Source organism: Schistocerca nitens, chromosome 2 (assembly GCF_023898315.1).
Source record: "Schistocerca nitens isolate TAMUIC-IGC-003100 chromosome 2, iqSchNite1.1, whole genome shotgun sequence".
Classification (NCBI taxonomy): domain Eukaryota; kingdom Metazoa; phylum Arthropoda; class Insecta; order Orthoptera; family Acrididae; genus Schistocerca; species Schistocerca nitens.
In genome coordinates this window covers 1,091,042,215-1,091,060,536 of record NC_064615.1, presented here as the reverse complement: position 1 = coordinate 1,091,060,536, position 18,322 = coordinate 1,091,042,215, and positions in this window count along the sequence as shown.

The following is an 18,322-nucleotide window of genomic DNA, read 5'->3' as shown; positions in this document are numbered from 1 at the left end:
TCTTTCTTGATACTTCTCACGTTGCAACTTGTGGGTCGTTGCATCTCGTCCTTGCTGGAGTTTTTACAATGGTTCTTACAAAACGTTTTACTGTTAGTCATCTAACATATGTCTAGTACCTACATTATTTTGCGCCCTTTTAAAAGCTTTAAAAATTTTGGCGCCCTTTCCATGTTACAATTCTAAGATATTTTGAATCTTAACTTCTACAAAAATCCTCAAATTCGTTTTATTTTTATTTTTTGTGTAGTGTCGCGGTGTATAGCATTTTAGTGTCTCATGCTGTTAGACTATCTACGCTTTAACCTTTCACCTTCATCTATGGTACTATTGGTGTTTTTATTGAAGCTACTTTCTGTTTCCCACCTTCCTCTCTCTTCATTCTTCTTTCTCCTGACGATCTTATCTGCAACACAATCTTGAAATATTGTGCTGATTATTTACCAGTAATAAAATTAATCTTCAAACTTGTACTGAAAGTGTTTAATACTGCCAGTCTTATGTAAAAATGCCTCTGCTTTATCTCGTAAAATACCCTCTAATTCTCTTTTACTGTGTTCCGAAATACCTTGAACTTCTTGCAATTTTTCGTCGATTTCTTTATGAACTTCTAACATGAGTTGAGGCGATTCCCCCTTTTGTGCATACCATTCTAATTCTTCGTCCTCTTTATCTCGCATCATTCTTAATTGTTTGTTTATAACTGGTATTTCTTCTAATTTTTAGCTTTTGCTCAAAGAGAAGTGTGACATTCACGAATGTTACGCTACCTTTCCCCATATCTGTTATCGCTCGTCTCTCATTTAAAAATTCTGCACCTATAACCGAATCTACAGTTGGTTTAGGTATAATCACGAAGTTGGCTTCGATCTTTTGACCTTGACACGAAAGAGTTACCTTGTTTGTGTCGTAACTTACGCAGAATTGTTTCTAATAGGACCTCTTACTTTAATCTTACGTGTTTTCAGAACTGGCAATTCCTCATTGGCATTACACTGCATAAATAAATTTTCTGAGATCGCAGTCAGTTCGCTTCCGCTATCAATTACAATATTGACTGGGATATGCTTTACCATGGCCTTCACAATTGGCTGAATTTGAAAGGGTTGGTTCTGTTCTTCTTCTTCTTGCATCAACGAATCCTCCACTGAATCATACATGAGTCTTTTTAGGAATTTCCCTTGTGAATTCGAACTTTCTGTAGGATAAGCTCCGACTGCTACTTCTCTCTCTTTTATTTCCTGTTCTCTATTTCTTCCTTCATTTACGCTTTCTTCAACATCCTCTACTTTTTCCTCATCCTCGTCTATCTTCTCCTTCTTCGTCGCTACTTTCACATAATCGCATCTAAATGCTCTAATTATCGCTTCATAGCTTCCTTCATTATATACGTTGGGTTGGGTGCCCACTCGTAACTTATTTTCAACTTCTGTCGACTGCGCATTATCCTCATTGAATTCGATTTCCCTGGTTTCCATCTCAAATAGCTCTGCAATACTCATTACTTCGTCCTTTCCTCCTACATTCGTTGTGCATGCCTCTGGTAATCCATCTTCCTCGTCAGTATTCTCCCAATTAATTTCGTCCCAACACGATATTGTTATTTTCTTGTCTTCGTTTTCATCTGATACCTGCGGATTTGTTTCTTCCTTCTTCTCTTCTCGTGATAAGGTATTTACTTCTCTGTTCAAGGTGCTGCAATTGTCCTGGGTCGGTGCGTCATTCTCTTTGGCATGGGCACTTAGCTGTCAATTCGAACGTTTATCGGGGTTTGGTGGTCTTACCTCGACCTCTTGTATCTGTATTCTCTTTTCTTGTTCAGCTTGTTGATAGTGGTTTCTTTCTGGATAGTACGTCGGTCTATTGGTTCTCCAGTACCCGTTCCGGTTGTCGTTATTCCCTCTGTAATAGTTGTTGCCGTTCCTGGGTGAATTACAGTTATTGCCATATTCTCTTCTAAATCCATAACCTGTTCTTTGTTGAAATCTATTGTCGTTTCTTGGTGCGAAGTTATCACATGGTTCGTAATTATTGTTTCTTCGTACTGTGTCTTGTGGATTCCACTGCTTTTTGCTTTCGTTTTCACGTGCGCTTCGTCTTTTTCTTGCGTCATCTTCCGAAAATATGAACTCTGGTTCCCTTAGAATACCTTTAAATGCTTCGACGTCATTGCCTCCGCGACCTACTAATGATTGCTGGTATTTCAATGGTAGCTTCATCGCGCATAATTTAATCAACTCTCCGTCACTGTATGGTACATCTAAGCATTGATTTTTCTTTGCCATTAATTCGAAAAATTTCACGGGACTCTTCTCTCCTGAATTTTCAAAATATGGGTTCTGTAATAATTCGTACATCACTCTGTTCTGTGCTTCGCTGGACCAATATCGTGAGAGAAACTTCTCTCTGAAATCTTCGTACGATCGGCATGTCGCTGCAACATTCTGCATGGTTTCTGCGACTGTTCCTAACGTGTGTGCACATATAAAGTCTAATTTGTGTGCTAGCGTCCAGTGTTCTGGTAATCCTACTCGGAATTGATCATTAAAAATTCGTCGATGTAATGAGTTTCCTTCTTGAAAGTGTTGAAATTTTCTGACTGTGAGGAAATGATCGTTGTCGTACTTCGTCATAGTTCCATATGAAATTCACTATTCTTCGCCACTTTTGTTTCTGATCATTTCTCCCGTCGTTCTTTCCGGTTGTGGTAGATCCATTGTCCTTGCGTAGTATCGTTGGAGTGGTACGCAATAATTTTCTTCCATCGGTTGTGAACGTGTAGCTGAATGCATTGCACTGTACTCTTCGCGACTTGGCTTTCCATTGTCAGGTGTTGGTTCGGTATCTTGTCTGGCTAACCTTGCTGCTTCATTGCACGATCAAAACTGTCTTGAAACGTACATTTGTGGTTCCGCATGTGTTTGTGATGACGTTTGTTCATCAAGAATTTCGAAACGTGTTTGTTGTTGTGCAGGCTGTCTGATTTCACGTATGTTACCTTCCGCCTGTGATTGGAATCGCAAATGCGTAATATCTTCGTTAATTGTTTGTTTTTCCGGTGTTGTTACAGATACGGATGTGGTTGCAGACTCTGTGCTTGTTCCATACTGTTCACTACGCCCTTCAATGGTTTGCAACAACTCTGTTCGAAATTTCTGAAATTGTCGCTTCGTTTGCGCTTCTATTTTGACTATGCGGTTATCATATCTTTTCAGCGCTGCTTTTGTGATACGTTTGTGTAACACACTTTTTTCAACATTTTCACGCGCTGTACCTGCTGCTTGTCTAGTAATTTCGTTTATCTGTTTCTCTAGTTTCTTGACTTCTCCGTGGGTGTTGTTACGTAGTGTTTTAATCTCGTCCTGAATGTCATTACGCAATGTTTGTACGTCCTCTTGTACCTTGTCAATGTCTGTTGTCAATTGATTGTAACCTGTTACTAAGTTTCCTATCACTTCTCGAGATTCTTTTGCCTCGTCTTCAATATGACTTAGGTGTAACTGAATTTTTTTGTTTTGTTCTTTAATCTCACGCATTTGTCTCGTGGTTTCTGCAATTTGAATTTGAATTTGATTCGCTATGTCTTTATTTTGCCTTGTCGTGGTTTCCGTAATTTGTTGTAATAATTCTGCCAGATTGGTGGGTTCTATTGCGTTTTCTTCCGACGTCCTACGCTCTGTGTTTTCGCCCAAGTGTTGGTTCGCAACCGATTGCATTGAACTGTGCGGTGACACGTTTCTGCTCGCATTCCTTGTACTCTGTGGTGAGGGAGCTCTGATTACTTATACTATGGGTTCTACGTATTCAAGACGCAAGTTAGAATCCTCATCGACTGTCTCTCTACTTTCCTGCTCCTCTGTCGTATGCTGACTTGCGTTTTCTATGCCTTGACCTACATTATCCTCGTTATGGTGCGTTATATGTCCTATTTCCCGCGATACTGCATCGTCTGTTGTACTGTCCTCTATTCTCTGTTCATTTTCATGCTGGGTCTGTACCTCAATTCGGTCAAGGTCTCGATCTGCCATTGCTAATCTTTCCGAATCCCTTATTTTCTGTTTTAAAAGCAATTCACGCGCCCTACTTCGCGTCAACATGCGCTCATACGATCTCACGCGTTTCATAAACTTTTTGTTCACACGACTTGACACTACCAAGACTGACAATCCATTCACTTACTTGTTGGGTCAGAACCAACTTGCCAACGATGTATCCGCCACCTGTGCGCTTGCATTGGAGAGAAAACTTAATTCTAACAATATTTAAAATTCATAACTTAATTATGCTATTGTCTCTGCCAGACACACTTTTACTTGAATACTTTTACTATCTATCGCTGCAGCTTCTGTTTTCGACTATGTATAACTTTAGGGAAAAAAAAATTTACTACGAAAATTTTTCAACACGATATTTTTCTGACCTAGTTAGGCATGTGGTCGACCTTCAATCACGGTATTTTACCATCCTGGCAGGGACGCCATTTTCTAAACATTCTGCGTGGTGTCTGTTTGTTCTATATCATGTCTCCCTACCACTTTCGCGCAACGACGCTCTGAGTGTGGTTTTTAGGGAATTGACTAGTTTGAACCTGGGACCTGTTGCTGGTAAGGAGACGTCAGACCACACATGACATGTAGAATTCAGAAGAGTTCAGTGAGACTAGCGATGATATAACCAAATACTTAATGATTTCAGCGTCAGCTCCACTGCACTCCCTGTAAAAGAATCTTAATACTAACTAAATTTAGTGGAAGGGGTTCAAGGCTTTCCTATTTTTAGTTAGCTGGTAAAATAACGTCGAAAAAGCAGTTAACTTTACCATTGGAAACTTTATTCTACTCACAAAACATTGTTTATAAATTGCACTATTGGTAAAAGGAAATGTTTTAATACAGGATGGTAAAAACCATCTGCGTTCAACAAAAATGTGAACGAATATTCCCTGAGTGGGTTTCCAAGTTCTACAATGGATCGAAGGGTGACCTATGCCATATCACATCTATAATCTAAGTTTAAATTAAGTTTCACAAAAAAGCAAATTATCAAAATGGTCTACAGTGACCCTCAATTACCTTTAATTACTTATCTAACTTGTCGTAAATTACAGTGGCTGGTGTGGCTTCTCAATAACTATATAACAGAAAAATCATCGCACTTCAGATTTTTACTTCAAGTGGCAAATGTGAACACCATGAGCTATAATTGACGATCGACACTAGTATTACGCAAAAAGGGGATGTAACAGATGAGACTTCTGCAGTTCTGAGTGAAGCCTTATGCGCTCAAAAATGCGGAATCGCGTGCGTTCATTACCTTGTCGGTGTTCGTCAGGGGACGGCGGCCGGCGCAGCTCCGCTCACCTCGCCGTCTCGGAAGTAACTCTCGAGCAACTCTCTCCTAACTTCTGCTTACTATAATTTACCGAAGTTGGTTTAAAAAAACTATCTGGCTGTGTTTTTATCTGACCAATCAGGGTCTCAATGTTAACCTTAAGCTCCGCCTACAAAAATTCTGTCTATCCAATGAGAAACGTTATACTTTTCGTGGTGGGGCAATGTTTTTAAAGTTTGCAACGTAACAGAGACGCGAAAAAGGCTCACGCTAAAACCTGCAGCTGGTGTGGTCCTTTTAGCGTTATCGTAAGATCTATACTGTTCTTGTGGAGGGCTTTATCTTTTAACATGGGCTGGGGGGTGGTCCTAACGTAACAGGACGCGAAAAAGTCTCACGCTAAAACTTTCGGGTGGTGTGGACCTAGCGGTTAGCTGGCGACGTGGGTGACCGTCCGTCCCTTACCGTAGGGCCTTCCAGCTTAACACGGTTTTGCTCTCGGCTTCTATTCTCGTTTCTCCCCTCGGAACTGCGTCTGTCTCACGGTGGGAAGGTATGACATGCATTTAGGCATTCTTGTGTTAGTCTGTGGTATTCCATTTGCTCACTCGTTAGTCGTATTACTTTGGTTAATTTAATGTCACGATTTATTCGGAGCTATGTGACATACTACTGGATTTGCTTATCATGTCAGGGTTTTCATGGAAGGTGTTGGATTTGCCTGACACCTTACAAAGCGGTCAGAAGACGCGAAGGAAACTCATAGTGAATAGTTAAACTAGTACTGGAAGGAATGAAAACAACGAACATGGAATTGAAATTCGCACCTGCTCGTTATTTAACTCATCCGAGAAAAAAAAAATTATATACACACCAAAAAAAGTGTTGCATCATCTTGGTTCCGAGAGTTCCGGAACATGTACAGAAAACTGGAATAGAGATCAACATAAACATCATTTTCGCCCTTTTTATTGCTCATGAAAACCAAACATTGCGTGTTGTACCATCATAGAGCAAGACCTTCAGAGGTGGTGGTCCACCGGTACCTCTAATACCCAGAAGAACGTCCTCCTGCATTGATGCATGCCTGCATTCTTCGTGACCTACTATCCTTAAGTTCAACAAGGGACTGTTGGTCCTGACTGTCCCATACCTCAACGGCGATTGGGCGTAGATCCCTCAGAGTGGTTGCTGGGTCACTTCGTCCATAAACAGCCCTCTTCAATCCATCTCAGTCATGTTGGATAGGATTCATGTATGGAGAACATGTTGGCCACTCTAGTCGAGCGATGTCGTTATCCTGAAGGAAGTCATTACCAAGATGTGCACGATGGTAGTGCGAATTGTCGTCCATGAAGACGAATGCCTCGCCAATATGCTGCCGATATGGTTGTACTATCGGTCAGAGGATGGAATTCACGTATCGTGCAACCGTTACAGCGCCTTCCATGACAAACAGCGGCGTACGTCGGCTCCGCATGATGCCAACCCAAAACAGCAGCGAACCTCCACCTAGCTGCACTCGCCGGACGGTGTGTCTAAGGCGTTCAGCCTGACCGGGTTGCCTCCAAACACGTCTCCGACGATTTTATGGTTGAATTTATATGCGACACTCACCGGTGAAGAGAACGTGATGCCAATCCCATATGGTCCATTCGGCATGTTGTTGCGGCAATCCGTACCGCGCAGCATGCTGCCGTGGTTGCAAAGCTGGACCTCGCCATGGACGTCGGGAGTGAAGTTACTCACCACGCAGCCAATTGCGCACAGTCTGAGTTGTAACACGACGTCCTGTGGCTGCACAAAAAGCATTATTCGACATGGCGGCGTTGCTGTCAGGGTTCCTCCGAGCTATAATCCGTAGGTAGCGGTCATCCACTGCAGTAGTAACCCTTGGGCGGCCTGAGCCAGGCATGTCATCGACAGTTCCTGTCTCTCTGTATCTCCTCCATGTCCGAACAACATCGCTTTGGTTCACTCCGAGATGCCTGGTCACTTCCCTTGTTGAGAGCTCTTGCTGGCACGAAGCAACAATGCGGACGCGATCGAACCGCGGTATTAACCGTCTAGGCATGGTTGAACTACAGAGAACACGAGCCGTGTACCTCCTTCCTGGTGGAATTGCTGGAACTGATCGGCTGTCAGATCCCGTCCGTCTAATAGGCGCTACTCATGCATGGTTATGTCTTCAGGCGTGTTTAATTATAAAATGACTTTTTTTATAATATGAATATTATATATATGTGTGTTTGGAGAGAGAGAGAGAGAGAGAGAGAGAGAGAGAGAGAGAGAGAGAGAGAGAGAGAGAGAGATTGAGTTTTGATTGAGATCTTTACTTTAAGTCGTAACTGGTACCTGAATTTTGGTTGCTGCCTCCTTGAATGATCAGCTTTTGCACCAGTTGGTGACGTATTATAATTTGGAGGAAGTTATTGTTCTTTAAGGTTTAAAATACGACTCTGTTAGTTACTTAGCCGTATTGCGGATAGCATTGTGCCGAAGTTTTCGTAGCTTTCCATACCTAAGGGACCAATGATGTAAGTAAATAAGATCAAACTGCAATCTGCTTTTCGTGAGAAAAGGAGATTGCTTGGCACACAAACATCCTTCAAACTACACGTCTTGCTACATCATAATTGGTCAGTGGCGTTCAGCACCATTCTATTGCACAAGAAAATAATCCAGTTACTGCAATTAAGAAATTATGAGATGTTGTTACTTATTGAATGAATACTATAGAGAATGCATTTCTTTTCCTGTATTTTAGTGAACTTTGTACATTTACAATTCTGTCGATTGATAGACGGCAACCACAATGAAGTTCACCTCCTTTTCCAAAAACAAGATATTCATATTCTTCACTTGCAGAAAATTATCACTAAAATATCAATTTTCATCAAATGTAACAATACCTTCTGAGCGACGGCCTAGCAACACGCCCTCTTTCCACAGGATACAGATTAACAGTTCTCTTTTTCTTAATAAATCAATTGTCTATTTTTTTAGAGTCCATACTCAGATTCACAACTACTATCGTTGCGGGGATTGCGCGCTAAAGAGTTTCTTGCCGTCCAGCTGTGCTTCACTTGGCTTCAAGTACTTTCTGAATCAGATTTACTTTTACGGTATTTACATACATTACTGAGGTTCTCAGAATAAAATCAAACACAAATTAGTTTTAAAAAAAAAGGGGGCAGTGAGGCTCACATAACATTACATAGTGACATCTCTGAAAAGTCAAAGGGACTGTGTCTGTGATACAATATACACAGTCAACGTCTATCTTAAAGGAGTTCTGGGAAGTGGGGTGATGAAAAACTTTTCTTGATGTGTGTCTCATGTTTTCAAATATATTATTCTGTTGTTTTGATTTACTTACTGTTAGGCAAGAGCCAAATTTTTGCAGCGTAAGTTCTAAAGGTTAAATTCTGTTTGTTTCTACATATGATTTTTTAAAGATCTTTCTATTGCACGTCTGTCACACTGTAGTTGTGAAAATACATTGAAATGAATACCCTTAGCTGCGAACAGGAGTTTTGCATTTTGTTCATTGTTGATCGTTGTGTTTGGTTGTTGCGGACGTCACATGACATCCGGTCAAGTTCGTTTGTTGATCCTTCCACTCAGCTCTCTGACCGAACATGCTGAGCTACTGTGCCGGCATCCATCTGAGCCACCGAGGACACAGAGCATAGTGGAACTGCGGGGATTTTTGTCTGGCACACCTCCCGTCAGACCCACATTCGCAACTTATTGTCCAGCACTATTTTCATATTGCCTCTGCCCATCATACTCATTACTCGCGGCTTTACTGCCGATTCCAGTAAGAGTTCGGGCACTGTTTGTGTATCCGGAGAGAAGAAGATGGTCAAATGGCCGGTGAGCCTTAACTGTATATATATGAAGATGGTATTTCTTCTTTCTGACATGTCTGGGGACATGGTGGATGGAGGAGAGCACTCAACCTTTCCACTTCAGAGGAGGCACGTCTGCCTGAACTTTGCCCTGAACGCTCGAACGAAGAAGACATCGCGGTACTCTCTGACGTCACTGAACTTTCCGTAGGTGCCTTGCTCTATCTCTGTTTCGTTCCAACCAGTCTGTAGAGACTCCTATCCTCCTCACAAAGAAGTCTTGTAATTCTCTGATGTCATGCAACATCTTGTGAATGAGAATCCTGATTAGTTCTTGCTGAATTTACCTCCATCCAGCCTACATCACCATAAACGATTGTACCACAATATCATGCTCCTATGTCCCTTCAGTAAACACAATTCGTATCCCGCACCATACAAAATCATCACTTCCATATCCTACATATAACTTTCGACCACCAGAGACTCCTACATACACTGAACAGACATACAAATCGCGAAAACAGAAGCCCATGCATCCTATATAGTCGCAGCGTTAGACATCCCCTACTGATGAAAGCTCGTCACCTGTGAGATCGGCCTATCATCCAGCGCTGCCAACGGTCACGAGATAAGAGCCCGTGAACTCGCTGACCTCATGCGAGACCGGGTCGCGCTCTGCATACAGTGGTCACTCTCTTATCTCGTATGCAGAGGGTGGGCTTGATTCTCCGGAACAGATGCTTCCACTAACGGTAGTTCTCGGCCCGGCCTGCTTGTTGCTGTGGTTTCTGCAAGAGTTGGGACGATCTCCAGACTCAGGGATTACAAGAATATTTACACTCTGAGCTCCGTCGATAAGAATACTACGGTAATCGCGAATTAATTTACCAGTCTCTAAATCGATATCAGCTCCAGTATCCAGTTTTACACGCCGAAACGACGATTTTTGCAACACTTTTATGCTCAAATCATCAAGTAGCATGTGAAAATGTCCAGAATTTCATGTATTTTCAGATGGTTTCTAAGAATATCATACCATTTACAAGACTGTTCTCGATATCAACCACATAGCAGAACCAGTTCCGTTGAAAGTAGCTTAGCTGAAAATGGTAGTGACAATTTCAAACAGTTTGCTCTAGACAGGGGAGTGTGCTCGCAATACCACCATTTAGGAAACAATAAACTGATCAATCAGGAATTTGCCATCGCGTTTGGAAGTGGTGCTGCGTAACATGATATTCCGAAGTCGGTGGTCTCTGCTACAGCGAGAAGAAGAAGGAGGGGAAAGGGTCTGCCACGTGACAGGATAGCAACAACAACAAATCAATCCTTATTTAAGCAAACACCGCTCCACCTTTCCGCTTCAAGACAGAGTCCATCGGGATGTAGTGAGAATCACTCAGCGCCACACACAGCAGCCGTCACCACGTAAACACATACATTTAAACCGCTATCCATTCCATAGCAGTTGCCTTGGTTAGATGTCAGAGACCGCAGAAACTTCCGTACGCCACCGCCACTGTCAGTCTTCGCGCTCCACATCTCCCGGCATCCACATGCCGGCCATACTGATGCTCAGAAGCTGCAGGTACTGCAGCCATAATTGCCAAGCAGTCAGCTGGTCAGTTTACATGGGGAGGAATAATCGACCAGCGCAAACTCTCGCCGTATTGAATCTTCTTAAATTTCCAGTAACAATCTGAGAATATTCGCAACACACGTGATAGCGAGAGCTGCCCAACACTTACTGAGTATTATCTCGGTATTCACCTACCCCGAGATGCACCGTCGTACCACATTTAGGTCCTCAGCCAATCAAATTCGAAAACAGACTGGAGGTGTACAAAATTTAAGGTATACGAAAAAAAAGCTATACCCTCACTTGGCTCATTTTACTTTGCGCTAGGCTGGATGTCATGCTTCTAGTTACAGTCTAGCCATCTCCGACAATGTGAACAGTTTATGTCTCTAATACATTGTGGTATCCATCCCGTAGGGGGACATTGTCAGTCGCAATAAAATATTATGAAATTTATAAAGTGTTATGTTGTGGAACGTAGTTTTTGCGCCTCCTCTCTGCTGCTGGCTACTTCCCACAATACGGAACATTATTTGTGTCATGCGATCTGTGCAGTGTAACAGGGTCCTAATGTCCACACGTACATAGCTCTCGCAAAGTAATGGAGATGGTGGTTTAGCAGTGATACAGAAATTGAGAACCATGCGGCTAGGACATTGGATGTTAGGATCACGAGAGCGAATCGATGAGACATTTTGTTGACGTGAAAATTTGTCGAGAGCAGTGGTTTGGAACTCGAGTAATTGGGTAAAACGCGTTGAAATTATTGGGAAACATCGTAAAATTGCGAAAACTGTAAGAAAATATTTGAGCAGAGCTACACTCCTGGAAATGGAAAAAAGAACACATTGACACCGGTGTGTCAGACCCACCATACTTGCTCCGGACACTGCGAGAGGGCTGTACAAGCAATGATCACACGCACGGCACAGCGGACACACCAGGACCCGCGGTGTTGGCCGTCGAATGGCGCTAGCTGCGCAGCATTTGTGCACCGCCGCCGTCAGTGTCAGCCAATTTGCCGTGGCATACGGAGCTCCATCGCAGTCTTTAACACTGGTAGCATGCCGCGACAGCGTGGACGTGAACCGTATGTGCAGTTGACGGACTTTGAGCGAGGGCGTATAGTGGGCATGCGGGAGGCCGGGTGGACGTACCGCCGAATTGCTCAACACGTGGGGCGTGAGGTCTCCACAGTACATCGATGTTGTCGCCAGTGGTCGGCGGAAGGTGCACGTGCCCGTCGACCTGGGACCGGACCGCAGCGACGCACGGATGCACGCCAAGACCGTAGGATCCTACGCAGTGCCGTAGGGGACCGCACCGCCACTTCCCAGCAAATTAGGGACACTGTTGCTCCTGGGGTATCGGCGAGGACCATTCGCAACCGTCTCCATGAAGCTGGGCTACGGTCCCGCACACCGTTAGACCGTCTTCCGCTCACGCCCCAACATCGTGCAGCCCGCCTCCAGTGGTGTCGCGACAGGCGTGAATGGAGGGACGAATGGAGACGTGTCGTCTTCAGCGATGAGAGTCGCTTCTGCCTTGGTGCCAATGATGGTCGTATGCGTGTTTGGCGCCGTGCAGGTGAGCGCCACAATCAGGACTGCATACGACCGAGGCACACAGGGCCAACACCCGGCATCATGGTGTGGGGAGCGATCTCCTACACTGGCCGTACACCACTGGTGATCGTCGAGGGGACACTGAATAGTGCACGGTACATCCAAACCGTCATCGAACCCATCGTTCTACCATTCCTAGACCGGCAAGGGAACTTGCTGTTCCAACAGGACAATGCACGTCCGCATGTATCCCGTGCCACCCAACGTGCTCTAGAAGGTGTAAGTCAACCACCCTGGCCAGCAAGATCTCCGGATCTCTCCCCCATTGAGCATGTTTGGGACTGGATGAAGCGTCGTCTCACGCGGTCTGCACGTCCAGCACGAACGCTGGTCCAACTGAGGCGCCAGGTGGAAATGGCATGGCAAGCCGTTCCACAGGACTACATCCAGCATCTCTACGATCGTCTCCATGGGAGAATAGCAGCCTGCATTGCTGCGAAAGGTGGATATACACTGTACTAGTGCCGACATTGTGCATGCTCTGTTGCCTGTGTCTGTGTGCCTGTGGTTCTGTCAGTGTGATCATGTGATGTATCTGACCCCAGGAATGTGTCAATAAAGTTTCCCCTTCCTGGGACAATGAATTCACGGTGTTCTTATTTCAATTTCCAGGAGTGTATATGAAATGGGACAAGCATGTAATGGCAGTTGTGGGAAAGGCGGATAGTCGTCTTCGGTTCATTGCTAGAATTTTGGGCAGATGTGGTTCATCTGTAAGGGCGATCGCTTATAAAACACTAAAATACAACAAACGTGGGGATTATGAGTAGTTACATGTTAGTTTGGGTATGTGAAAATCGTTCCAGTGCATTTATCGCCCTGTTGTTTTGGGTCTGAGTAACGGAAGGGTACCGATGGTTTCAGACGGCATGGCGCAGGTAAGTACTGGCCTCCAACATACGCACCATCCATTGAAACCTGGATCATTTCAGCAATACTGCAAGGACAGATTGTGGCTGGAGATATACCCTTACCACTATCACATCATGTATAATGATTCAGCATGCATGTTGAAATCTGGAGAACGATCCATTTATTCACGACATCCCAAGAGCAGAATACGTACAATCTGTTCTCGATTCTGACTGACTTCGTGGAAGTGGCGAAATCGAGACATCTCTTGGGTACTGTGACGCCGGAGGGCGGGGTGGGGGTGGGGGTGGGGGTGGTTGAAGTGATGTTTCCATAGAAGTTAGCTTGGACCCTTCTAAGTTACTCTTTCTGCATTAAGTGTGACTGTTGTGTCGATTCCCTAAGGTCTCGACACAATGAGTGGCTAGGTGCACGCGAAACTAAGCAGACGGGCGTAAATTCTGAAACAGGAGACTGGATGAAAACTATAAAGAAAAGAAGAGAGATTTTAATATACTTAACTTTAATGTAGTCTTGTTCTTGTTGAAATACATCTCTTGCATAGTAGTAAGCAATTAGCAATGATACACATGGCGCCTTGCTAGGTAGTAGCGATGGACTAGCTGAAGGCTATTTAATCTGTCTCTCGGCAAATGAGAGGAAGACGTGATACGTCTTGTCGCAAGCTATGTCGTCCGTACAACTGGGGCGAGGTCATGTCCGTGTCTTGTGACCTGCCCTGTGGTGGCGCTACGTTTGCGAATACACAGTGGCGACACGCGGGTCCGACATGTACTACAGGACCGCGGCCGATTTAAGTTACCACCTAGCAAGTGTGGTGTCTAGCGGTGACACCACAGTGACAGTTCTTTCTGCTCTGGCATACGCCGACTATCGTGCAAGAACGTACGTAACACACGAGGGCAGTTCAATAAGTAATGCAACACATTTTTTTTCTCGGCCAATTTTGGTTGAAAAAACCGGAAATTTCTTGTGGAATATTTTCAAACATTCCCGCTTCGTCTCGTATAGTTTCATTGACTTCCGATAGGTGGCAGCGGTGTACGGAGCTGTTAAAATGGCGTCTGTAACGGATGTGCGTTGCAAACAACGGGCAGTGATCGAGTTTCTTTTGGCGGAAAACCAGGGCATCTCAGATATTCATAGGCGCTTGCAGAATGTCTACGGTGATCTGGCAGTGGACAAAAGCACGGTGAGTCGTTGGGCAAAGCGTGTGTCATCATCGCCGCAAGGTCAAGCGAGACTGTCTGATCTCCCGCGTGCGGGCCGGCCGTGCACAGCTGTGACTCCTGCAATGGCGGAGCCTGCGAACACACTCGTTCGAGATGATCGACGGATCACCATCAAACAACTCAGTGCTCAACTTGACATCTCTGTTGGTAGTGCTGTCACAATTGTTCACCAGTTGGGATATTCAAAGGTTTGTTCCCGCTGGGTCCCTCGTTGTCTAACCGAACACCATAAAGAGCAAAGGAGAACCATCTGTGCGGAATTGCTTGCTCGTCATGTGGCTGAGGGTGACAATTTCTTGTCAAAGATTGTTACAGGCGATGAAACATGGGTTCATCACTTCGAACCTGAAACAAAACGGCAATCAATGGAGTGGCGCCACACCCACTCCCCTACCAAGAAAAAGTTTAAAGCCATACCATCAGCCGGTAAAGTCATGGTTACAGTCTTCTGGGACGCTGAAGGGGTTATTCTGTTCGATGTCCTTCCCCATGGTCAAACGATCAACTCTGAAGTGTATTGTGCTACTCTTCAGAAATTGAAGAAACGACTTCAGCGTGTTCGTAGGCACAAAAATCTGAACGAACTTCTCCTTCTTCATGACAACGCAAGACCTCACACAAGTCTTCGCACCCGAGAGGAGCTCACAAAACTTCAGTGGACTGTTCTTCCTCATGCACCCTACAGCCCCGATCTCGCACCGTCGGATTTCCATATGTTTGGCCCGATGAAGGACGCAATCCGTGGGAGGCACTACGCGGATGATGAAGAAGTTATTGATGCAGTACGACGTTGGCTCCGACATCGACCAGTGGAATGGTACCGTGCAGGCATACAGGCCCTCATTTCAAGGTGGCGTAAGGCCGTAGCATTGAATGGAGATTACGTTGAAAAATAGTGTTGTGTAGCTAAAAGATTGGGGAATAACCGGGTGTATTTCAATGCTGAATAAAACAACCCCTGTTTCAGAAAAAAAATGTGTTGCATTACTTATTGAACTGCCCTCGTAAATGAAAGAAAGGAGGGCTTTTTGATTGTCATTGCGCCCTCTTTTCCTCGACAAATATGTGATAACGACGATTTGGCTGAAGATTTTGTTGCTGGGAAGCTATGGTAGGCCGTGCGAAACGACACGAGTGTGAACGTGTCATAATTTTCGCACAGTATTCACCTATAAATGATAATCACACTAATCGTCGGGAATGTTATGCTTCTGGAACGTGAAGTTTTCGTTTTGGAAACACCTGCACAACATGCCAATGCAGGGGTTCAACTGGGGCTGCTATAGTATTAGAAACAGAGCAGGCAATACGTCTGCAACATCATGCATACGCAGAACGTCCTCTCATTACGTTTTGGGCAGGCTTCGCCATTGCTTCTGTTGCGAGTATTGTCCAATTTTTACATGGAATATTTTGATTGGTAGTAATAGAAGCAGTCTCTCTGGCCTCCGAACGACAGGTACAGCCGGCGTAATGGATGCCAGGAGATGTCGGGCGCGAAGACAACCGGCAGTATTGCCCTACGGAAGCCCCTTCGAGCTCCAAAATCTAACCATGGCAAATACTACGGAGTGGATCGTGGTTTAAGTTTATGCGTTTACAAAGTACCCTGTCCCTTTGGTGACGGCTGCCGTGTATGGCGTTGAGTGCTTCTCAGTACATCTCACTGGACTCTGTCTTGCAGAGGAAAGTTGGAGTGGTGTTTTGTTTAAATAAAGGTAGATTTGTTGTTGTTGCTATCCTATGATGTGGTAGACCATTTACCCTCCTTCTTCTTCCTGGTGTAGCGGAGACAACCGACTTGGGAATTCTATAGTGCTTTAAAAATACACTCATCAGACCTGTAGGTGGTCGGCAATTACACGACTGTGATAGAATAAATTCCCATCGAAATTTCGAATTACAACTATCATTTTATACCGTACAGCTTCCAGTCGCAACATAAAACTCTTGATTGATCAGCATGTGGTTTCCAATAGTGCTATTGCAAACACAAGCCAATAAAATTTCTACACTCACTCAAACTGTTTAAGGACATAGTTCAGCTGATCTGAAACTTGAAATTCTCAGTACCACTTTCAGGTACCCCCAACGGAATGGATTCTGCTGTGTGGTTGATATCGAGAACAGTCGCGTAAATGGTATAACATTCTGGCAAACCATGTGAAAATACATGAAATTCTGAAAATTTGCATGTGCTACTAATGATTTCAGCGTAAAAGTGTCCCAAGTATCGACGTTTCGGCTTGTGAAATCGGATACTGCAGCTGATATCGGTTTCGACATCGGTAAATGAATTCCCTATTCCCAAAGCATTTCTCATCGCGAGAGCTCAGAAAATTAATATCCTTGTAATCCTCAAACTCGAGATTGTCGGAATTCGTTTCAGGAACCACGGCAACAAGAATACCGGGCCGGAAAGGGTACCGTTCCAGAATGAGATTTTCACTCTGCAGCGCAGTACCGTTAGTGGACGCATCTGTGTCAGAGTATCCAGCCCAGCCACTGTACACCAGTTCGGAGAGTTAGCACTGTATGCAGAGGGCGCCACGATCTTTCATGAGGGCAGCGTGTACATGGGCAGTTACCTATTGACCTTTGTCAGCGGTGGATGACCGACCGACCTCGCAGATGAAGAGCTTGCTTCAGTGGGGGACACCTAGCGCTGCGACTACACACGGTGCAGGTACTTCGGGATCTGTGTGTCTTTTCGGTATATATAAAGTGTGTCTGGTGATCGAATGCTATATGCAGGATTTGGAAGTGATGATTTTTCATGGTGCAGGATGCGAATTGTGTCTACTACAGGGACGTAGGAACATGATATAGTGTTACAAACATTTGTGATGATATGGCCTGGTTGGAGATCAGCTTCGCGCCGAAAAATTCAAGCTTTCCTCGACAGTACCAGAGCAGTGCCTTTGGGAATAGTTTCATAATTTTTAGACCACTTTTGCAGGGTTTATCTGTCAGTGCAATATGACTGCTGTATTGTTTGGACCTGTACACAATATTTTTCCACTGAAATTCTTGTAATTCGTCCATTTTTAGGAGTTGGCTGCAGTGATCCCACACCAGCAGCAGCATTTTGGCATTTAAATTCAGAAAGAACCAATCAGAATGCTCCATTCATAGGAAGTTCCATGACGTCAGAAAGTCACGAGACATCTTCCGTGGGAGGCGTAGGAGTCTCTACAGACTGGTTTGAACAAGACAGGGGCAGAGGAAGGCTTCTACGGAAAGTTCTATGACGTCAGAGAGTCATATGATATCTTCTTTTCTCGAGCGTTTAGAGACAGGTCCAGTCAGACAGCCCTTCTCTTGTTTGGATAGTTTGGGTGCTGTACTCCATCTGCCATAGTGGCTTTAGAGCCTTCCAGACCACCAGTCGTAGTACATCGAAAATTCACCGAAAAACCGAAAAATCTAGCCATTTATCTCGTATGTAGAACAGTGCTTCTAGGAGAATCTTTTATGCATCCGTTCTGCTGTGTCTGTGCTTTCTTTGTGATCTGTTGTGATGTTTCGAAGTGTCTCATGAAGTTTTAGGTATGTAATTCTTCAGGTTTTCTTGTCTGTGATTAGACACCTGTGTGGATTTGCCATTGTAGAACTATGCTTCGGAAAGTGAGGAAAATAAAGAATAAGTGCCTTAACATCCCTGACTTCAGCAGCGAAAACAAACTAAGGCCACAGCGTTTCAGAAGAGTGATGAACGCCACAGCAGCTGTATGACTCTGAAATTTTTATCCCTCTGATAGTGCCACCAAACATGCTGCTGAAGCTAAAGTGGGGATGGGGGGCGCTGGAAAATGGGGGAGGATG